Below are 9,651 nucleotides of genomic sequence, written 5' to 3'. Positions count from 1 at the left end.
TGCGCTCCCTAGCCTACGTATTTATTATTTTTTCTGTCAACCTGTCCTACATACTGCGAAGGACAAGCTACTTCTGTCCGACTGCGAATGAAGCATTTTTTAATTACTGAACGAAGTCGACTAGGGTGAATTATATTTCACTACGTTAGCCGCAAAATGAATGCTATAATCAGATGGGGTGCAAGATTCGACACAGGTTGACTTTAATACTATGCTGGCGCCGCGAAGATGTGGTCATGTGAGTAGCGTTTGTTCGACGTCATCGTTTCATTTTTAAAAAAATGGCGGTCGTGTGATCAGCGTCCTCCTGACGTAGTAATTGTTTACTGCTAATATGGCGGCCGTGCGATAAGAATATCGGTCAGCGGCAGGTTTGAACAGCGCCTCAGAGGTAAGTAATTAGGCTTACTGAGGTGAGACTACCGACTTTGTTTGCCGCAACATAAGCCTGTGGCTGTTTAGCCATAATATTCTCTAGTTCCTTGAGGTACGTTTCTTTGGTAGGGTTAACCAGCAGGGTCACCTCCCCTTTATATCAGGTATGCAGCCCAGAATGCAACTGTGCAGGCGGTAGATCCAAACCAGAAACTTCTTGCTGATTGTGCTTTCATTGTAAAAACATTTTGTTCATGCATAGTGGTCTTTCGAATCTTTCAAATACAAAATTACGGTCCTTTGGTTGAAATGCTAATCAGTTTGAACTTTTCATTTTAAAGCTTTAAGAGGAGCTGACACAGAGCTTCCTGGGCGAAGACAATTTGCCGCCCACTCCTCCTATTTAATTGTCTATTTATTGAAAATTTGAGTGGTGTACGAGAGAGGTGAGGAGGGCAAGATATGGAGCGCCGTGAAAAAACAAGCATTTTCAATGCAATTGGGCTCGCATTTGCGAGACTTAAGGCTATTAGTCAGTATTTTAAATGATAATGTATTTTATGCTTGAGTTTGCGTTTGGGACATTATAAGTGTTAAACCATGTAGCACATTATCCATAACTCCTGCACACAGTGGCGTAGGAGACCCTATTATTCGTGTGGGAGGGGGGGGCATGGGGGGGGGTGGACGCACACAGTGGCGTAGGAGACCCTATAATTCTGGGGGGAATGCCCACACTGGCGTTGGAGACCCTAAATTTCGGGGGGGGGGGGGAGACACACATTGCTGCCAAGTATCACGCATCAGGAGTGACTAACGCATTTCAGTGTAGTGTTCCGCATCACCGCACTGAAATACATTGTCACGCATTTTATTGCCACTCACTGTCTGCTGTACCAGCGCTGAAGTAAGTCTACGTCAGGCTGATAGAGGGCGTGCCGTTGACCTTCTCCAATTGCTATAAAACAGGGGTTGACCCAGTGTAGTCCAAGGACCTGGGTATTCAGTAGTATAGACAACAATTGGTCCTTGACATAATTATACCATAGAAAATAATCATTACATTCGGTTAAGTTGATTTACTCTAAACCAAGACTGAATCTGTATTGTTAATTCAATAAGTAATACTAGCCCACATTGACAGAATGTCACACAGTCAGCACCAACAAACCAATAGAACCGAGAAAAAAAGTCCAATCAGGTCGGTCTGTTTAATATACAGTATAACAAAGTTTAGAATTTAACGTATCTCTATACATGTATTTACATAGATAATAAACCAAAATATATTTCTATAATAAAAGAGAACGTGCACAGAGAAAGAAGAAAAGTGTGTGCTCAAGTGAATGATCAAGAAGATCAGAGAAACATAGTGTAGGTCATTTATATACAAGGAAAAATGAGCCTGCCCTGGATAACGCTTGTAAAAAAATTTACTTCTTTTTTACTAGCTTGTATGCTATATACAGTTCTGTAGTCCTTAGTTTGCACGAATGGCAATGGGATTTATGGAAATGGGGCAGGGGACAGGGGTCAGTAGGTGCAGGCTCCCAAAGGGGAATGTCGTCGACGTTTCGACCCAACCATACAACGGGTGGTTCAAGTCCTCAACAACGGGTCTTCATCAGGACGGGGTAATAGGGGAATGTCTTTCAGAGTGCACGTCAGTTAAAAACTAGTATCATTGGGCACCTGTAATGATAAATGAAAAGTGGGGCTAAGTATCACTAGATCATATCAAATGAGTCCAATAGTGACGGTCATGGAAATGCACTCACCCTTTCGTGGTGCTTCGACAACAGTGCGACGATTGGTCCGCACTCAAAATTAGATAGTTTCCAAAATATTACTGTAAAATGAAGAAAGGAAAGAGTAGCCATTAGTGCTACACAGGTTATTTCCCATGTGATTTGCTACATACCAAAGGGAACATTTTTCTTCATTAAATAAAAGCGGCAGATTCACTTACATAATGGCAGCTTTCGCAGATTAAGTCAATGATTTAGGGTTTCAACCATAGTTAAAAGAGAGAGAGCCACCCAGTCATGTACCAGGATCGTAATTTATGAGGCTTGTTGCATACCAATTGGATTGACTGTATATATAATTCAATCGTGAGGGATCAATATAACCACATAGTCACACATGTAAGTACTCACCCACGCGTTAGTTCGGGGATGTTTTCAAAGAATCTGACATCAAGTGCTAAAAAAAGAGAGATGGGGCGAGAGACGTCTCTGTTAGACGCTGTGGTTGTAATTATATACAAAGTTGCTTAATGACACGTAGTCTAGTCAAGGTTTCAAATTTTAACCTACCCCGTTTCGCTGTAAACAGCATAGAGTAATAAATCCTCTAGCTCAGTGTGGCGCACAGCTCTCCAACTCCAACTCGCGTTATGGAATGCGGAAGCAAACCAACGCGACGTAGCTACCCTAGTAACCGGGCAACCGACGCGCATATGTCATGGCGTCCGGCGGGTTGCTAGGAGATTGTTCGTGTCTCCCTATCCCACCGAGATGTGCGCAAAACAACAACGCGCAATGCTTTTTGACAAAACCTCACACAATTGTGAAATTACTGTTTCAAGATAGAAAGTATCTCCCTATTTCTTCAGGATGTGCGCATCAAATCAACGCGCAATGTTTTTAAACGGAGCCTCACTAAATCGTGAAATTTGTGTTTCAAAAGACCGAATGGATAGTTGGTCATATTTGCAATAGTGCCTTAATTGATTGACGCCTTGAGTGTGCAGCGTCAACCCACAAGTCAGTGATAGTTGGATGAAAGAAAACAGAGGCAATGTGACTAATAAGGCATCACAATAAATCCAACAGGGTTATACATTACGGGATATAAAGGTACATATATTCAAAACATTAGCAGTATATATGTCACACATAGAAAGACTCAGGAATGCAATATTCAGTTAACAATTGCAGCAAGGAAAATCACAGGTTACACACAAAAGGAAATTCAGCCATTATAGAGTGTTGCCATCTGTCTCGTTATTTCCTCATACTCATTGAGTTTTTAACTGACGTGCACTCTGAAAGACATTCCCCTATTACCCCGTCCTGATGAAGACCCGTTGTTGAGGACTTGAACCACCCGTTGTATGGTTGGGTCGAAACGTCGACGACATTCCCCTTTGGGAGCCTGCACCTACTGACCCCTGTCCCCTGCCCCATTTCCATAAATCCCATTGCCATTCGTGCAAACTAAGGACTACGGAACTGTATATAGCATACAAGCTAGTAAAAAAGAAGTACATTTTTTACAAGCGTTATCCAGGGCAGGCTCGTTTTTCCTTGTATATAAATGACCTACACTATGTTTCTCTGATCTTCTTGATCATTCACTTGAGCACACACTTTTCCTCTTTCTCTGTGCACGTTCTCTTTTATTATAGAAATGTATTTTGGTTTATTATCTATGTAAATACATGTATAGAGATACGTTAAATTCTAAACTTTGTTATACTGTATATTAAACAGACCGACCTGATTGGACTTTTTTTCTCGGTTCTATTGGTTTGTTGGTGCTGACTGTGTGACATTCTATCAATGTGGGCTAGTATTACTTATTGAATTAACAATACAGATTCAGTCTTGGTTTAGAGTAAATCAACTTAACCGAATGTAATGATTATTTTCTATGGTATAATTATGTCAAGGACCAATTGTTGTCTATACTGTTGACCTTCTCCATGCAGATTTTCGGCCCCAGGCGCTGCCACCAATACCGGCTTAGTAACAGTTAATATTGTGTACTGTTTGGTGCGACAATGTATCTTAAATAGCCTACGCCATTGGTATTCCCGCCCGCGCTGCGCAGGAGAGGACTGAGTCACCCAGCCAACGTAGCTCTGTGCCAAATACCGAGACACCCGGGCAGGCCTGCCCTCAGTGGTTGTGTGGTGATTACTCGCTTTGGCTCTGCGGGGGTGGTGAGAGGTGTGATCTCACGTCCTGGAAGGAAGTGAGGTCGGTGATTATTTAGGAAGTGGGGACTGGAGGAGTGCTGTGCTCCTGCGGGCAGTCACTGTGTCGGGGTGCACAGGAGCCTAAAGCTGTGCCAAGTTGTCGGCAGTGCTCATCTCGCTATACAGTATGCATTATGATTTACACTGAAGGAGACAGAATACTGCAACAGGGGGAGCAGCTGATGATCCGAAGTAGTTGATGTCAGTCTGGTGGTGCAGAGGGGGATGTCACTGACTCACATCATGCGGCCGGAAAGCTTAGCATGGAACTTTTGGGAAAGGAAAAACTGTTTGCAAGAGTTTCCCTCGCATGGAGGGAAAAGCTATAACTCTGCCAGCATCTAACTGGAAAAGCTGATATCTGGTACGAGAGCACTTACGGAGGTGGAGTCTTGACAGTGTGGGCGGGAAGATGTACTCGACAGCAGGAAGAGAGGCTCCGCTGAAGGGTGAACTGGCAAAGCTGCATATCTATACAGCAAGTGTATGTTTTTAAAATTACATAAATGGTTTCTGCTTGCTACAGAGTACTCGCTGTTCTTTTAGTTTATTAACTACTGCAAGTTATTGTTAACTGAACTTGCAGTAGCAGGCGGCGTTACGGACACCGGGCCGCTCACTTAATTATACTGGTGTGACATTTATGAAAAAATGTGTGACCGTCACTCGAGTCAGACTACATTTGCATTTAGCTGGATGTGTCTGGATTTGAAGTGGGGGGGGGGACATCATTTTTAACAAACTAGGGCGACATATGAAAAAGGACGAACACAAAACAGATTAAATACTAACATCTAGACTGGTCCTAGATTTAACTCTGGTAGGATGCGTGTAGGAGAGTAGGGTCTGATTCCTATGGTTACCCCCACTTTTTGCTGTGTTTCACTGGTTTTTCGACTTTAGTCTGGCTGTGGCCCTGCTAATCAGGACCACAGCCTAGCTGCTCTCTTTCTAAATTGATTCCATGTACATTAGGTACATACCAGATTAGTTACTGAGTTACCTTGTGAGCCCCCAGTATATGGTACCTTGGGCACCAAGGGCATAGATATCCCAGAGGCCTACCGATGGCATAGGTACCCCAGAGGCCTACCAGGGGCTGAAGCATGTATTATGCCACGCCTGGGAAGCCTTCCAACATGGCACCACAGGTCTGCACTTGCAGCCTGGGTAAGGTGGTGTAAGCACTTCTTACTTATAGTATACTTATATCTACCTATACATATAGACCCATAGTAATCTATAATTCACTCTTATGGCAGGCCTTGACAATCCTGAGGCAGAGTGCTTGATTTTGTGTGAGAGGGTGCCCTAGCATGAGCTGAGCCCCTCTGCAGCTTTCGGAAATCCTTCCCGTTGGTGTTCTAAGATATAGCCATACCATATACTCTTACGTGCATTATAATCCTCTCGGTTAATGCTAACTTTGGTTTGGCTTTATCAAAACATGTTGTATTTGGTGTCAAACACTTTGGAATATTACCCCCCCACCAGTTCTAGTGGTGGGGTAGCATTCCACCCTTCTAGCGGGAGAAGACATGTACAACCTGGTATACCCGGTTAAAGTTAAACGGAGCCTCAGCATCACAAAATGGATGCTGCTGCCACTGACAAGAGTCTGACCTCCTGTTGCTGGATGAAACTCCGGCAGGGGAGGCCTGGACAATAGGTTTCCTGTCCAGGGAGGTGCCAGCACCACTCCAGACAGGCTTTAGTGTATTGTGGCAGGGTGGGTTGCATTCAGTGAATGCTTTTCAGACCCAGCCTGGGGCATACAAAGTGCTCCACGCATTTCCCAGTTCAAACCGGTTGCTGGGGCACTCTGCCCCAGCTCTGGCGTGAAACTAGACAAAGGGGAAGGGGTGTAACCACCCCCTCCCCAGGTCCTCCCATATGTGGGACCTTAGAGTTAGTCCATCCCCTAAACTTAGTATAAGTATAGGACCCGAGTCCCTAGGACTTTAGATTACCCTGGACGAAACTCTGCAACATATATCTTGGACCTTCGACATTCCATATCGACTGGAAGACGGAAGAAATCTCCCTTGGGGTCAAGGAGTGACCTCCCTGTTCAAACAGGCACCTAAGAGCATCTTGCCGGTCTGCATTTTCGAGGCTCCCGCCGGATCCCAAAGAATCTGCGACACAGGACACGGACTTCCAGACATCTCTGAGTCCGACACGAGATCCCAGCAAAGCTCAGACCCGCATCCGACACGGGAGACGTGGGACTGGAACTCCTGGACATCCTGCAATTTTGCAACTGCACCTACTTCCTGAAGTTGTGCATTGGGCTATTTGTTGCCCTTGCCTCGAGCACCTTTTGCACCGAAGCGGAGAGGCCAGCACTCCACAAGTGACCCGTGAATCCCCTTTCTTCACCGCCGCTCGAGACTCCTTCGCGATCTCTAGTCCGTTGGCTAGTGGGTCCCCATGAAGGCCAATCCTTTGTTTCTTGGGCTTTCCTGGCTGTCCAGACATGCCCTGACTCCCCTCCAAAGGGTGAGTCCCTCAGACCTTGCTGGTCTGCACCAAAGCCAATCTTGTCTTCTTGCGTGGGTTGCACCACCAGCACCAAGGACGCCTTCAAAAGCGCCACCCGCACTCACCACCAACTGATCCGAAAAGCCAAGAAAACAGCATTCAAGGATCGACTTGACAACAACGCCCACAACAGCAAGGAACTTTTCAACATCGTCAAGGAATTTTCCAATCCCTCGGCCAACGCCAACGACATCACCCCCTCTCAAACCCTCTGCGACTCCCTAGCCTCTTTTTTCCACAACAAGATTGCAGACATCCACAACAGCTTTGACAACCAACCCGGAAACCAACACACCCTACCATCTGCTGAACATCTTCCCCCCGTGAACACCCTTAACGCCTGGAACCCAATCTCCACTGAGGACACCATCCGCCTGATGAATTCCATCCACTCAGGATCCCCCACAGACCCATGCCCTCACCACATCTTCAACAAAGCAGACTCCGTCATAGCACCGCACCTCCGAGACGTCATCAACTTCTCCTTCAACTCCGCTACCTTCCCAGAAGACTGGAAACACGCTGAACTCACCGCCCTTCTGAAAAAACCAACAGCGGACCCCACCGAACTCAAAAATTACCGCCCCATCTCACTTCTTCCATTCCCAGCCAAAGTCATCGAGAAAGCCGTCAACAACCAGCTCGCCGCCTTCCTCGAAGCCAACAAATCCCTCGACCCCTCACAATCTGGCTTCCGAGCAAAACACAGCACTGAGACCGCCCTCATCGCAGCAACAGACGACATTCGAACTCTACTGGACAATGGAGACACAGTCGCCCTCATCCTCCTCGACCTCTCTGCAGCATTCGACACAGTCTGCCACAGCACCCTTCTACAACGCCTCAATAACATCGGAATTCAAGGAAAAGCACTTGAATGGATCACCTCGTTCCTCACCGGAAGAACCCAGAGAGTCCGCCTTCCTCCATTCAAGTCCGAGGCCTCTGAAGTCATCTGCGGCGTACCTCAAGGATCCTCACTCAGTCCCACCCTCTTCAACGTATACATGAGCCCCCTCGCGGCCATCGCACGCCAACACAACCTCAACATCATCTCTTACGCGGATGACACTCAACTGATCCTTTCCCTCACCAATGATCCCAGCACCGCCAAAACTAACCTACACGAAGGAATGAAAGAAGTTGCCGAATGGATGAAACAAAGCCGTCTGAAACTGAACTCAGACAAAACAGAAGTCCTCATCTTAGGCACATCCCCCTCCGCTTGGGACGACTCCTGGTGGCCGGAAGCCCTCGGAAAAGCACCCATCCCGACAGACCACGCACGGAACCTTGGAGTCATCCTGGATTCTTCACTCTCAATGAACAGACAAGTCAGCGCCGTATCCTCTTCCTGCTTCAACATTCTTCGCATGCTCAGAAAAACATTTCGCTGGATCCCCTCCGAAACAAGGAAAACAGTCACCCACGCTCCGGTCACGAGCCGACTGGACTACGGAAACACCCTCTACGCAGGTACCACCGCTAAACTCCAGAAGAAACTCCAACGAATCCAAAACGCCTCAGCCAGGCTCATATTAGACATCCCACGCAACGAACACATCTCTGGTCACCTTAAAGACCTCCTGGCTACCCGTCAATAAGAGAATCACTTTCCGACTGCTTACCCACGCACACAAATCACTCTACGACATCGGACCAGATTGCCTCAACTCTCGAATGTCCTTCTACACCCCCTCCCGCCAACTTCGTTCTTCCAGCCAAGCCCTCGCCACTGTACCCCGCATCAACAAGACCACCATGGGAGGCAGATCCTTCTCATACCTGGCTGCTAAAACATGGAACTCACTCCCCGCTTACCTTCGCCTCACCCAGAACCACCTAGCGTTCAGAAAGCCGCTTAAAACGTGGATATTTGACAAATAATCCTCCTCCCCTTCCTAAGCGCCTTGAAACCCTCTGGGTATGTAGTGCGCTATACAAATCTTATGACTTGACTTGACTTGACTGTTGCAAAGGCGTGTTTGGTCCAATCCGGGTTCCGACGCTGCAGCACTCTACGTCCTTTGTGGGACAGCTCGAATTCAGCTTCTGGTCGTCGTCGACGCATCCTGGTTCTCGTGGCTGAAGAGTCAAGATTCACCTACTTCACCTGAAAGCAACCGACGTTGGCTGGCATCTTTATGTCGCCATCCTGGTCACTGGCTAGTGACCCAGACTCTATTCCCCTCTGCTTTCAGGTTCTTCAGATCTCCGATCCACCCGGACACTTTTCCTCTGGTCGCCTGCAGCACTTCTTTGCAGCTCTCCATTGGAATCGACGACTAAACCCAACACCAAAGACACCTATGCACCTTGCTTCCCTGGGTGAGGTAACACGAGTACTCCGGTGCTCCCGTGGGTCTTGGCTCTCAAAGTGTCAAAGTCTAATAGGGTTCCATCGTAGTTCACCCCGTAGTGTCCTTAATCTTTAAAATTGTAACTTGTAATTTCTCCATAGAAATCAATAGGTGATCCGTGGCTGTGTTTAGACACTGAACGCGTTCCACTTGGGCCTCCTGCGTCCCTACCTTGGGTGGTTCCTGGTTGCCCCAGCGGTTCTACAGGCCCTAGGCCTAGCTTCTATCCTTCACATGGTTCTTATACCACTATTTTAGTATATGGTTTGTGAGGCCCCTAGGGCATAACATATACTGTGCTATTTACTGTGTGCTATTTAAAGTCCTTGTATTGTACTTTTGCCTCTAGCCTCATAAAGAGACTAGGGGGGTTGTGTTTAGAATAAA

At 46.8% G+C, this 9,651-nt stretch overlaps 1 protein-coding gene across 1 annotated transcript in view; it reads left to right on the top strand.

Moving 5' to 3' along the window:
* Positions 1-265: 265 nt before the first annotated feature.
* CUEDC2 (CUE domain containing 2) overlaps positions 266-9,651 on the top strand; it is a 213,201-nt gene continuing 203,815 nt past the window's right edge. Inside the window, exon 1 of the mRNA XM_086922232.1 lies at positions 266-391. The gene's annotated coding sequence lies outside the window, so the exon portion shown is untranslated. The remainder of the gene's footprint in view (positions 392-9,651) is intronic.

Source organism: Lissotriton vulgaris, chromosome 5, assembly GCF_964263255.1.
Source record: "Lissotriton vulgaris chromosome 5, aLisVul1.2, whole genome shotgun sequence".
Taxonomy (NCBI): domain Eukaryota; kingdom Metazoa; phylum Chordata; class Amphibia; order Caudata; family Salamandridae; genus Lissotriton; species Lissotriton vulgaris.
This window is presented reverse-complemented; position numbering and strand designations above follow the sequence as displayed.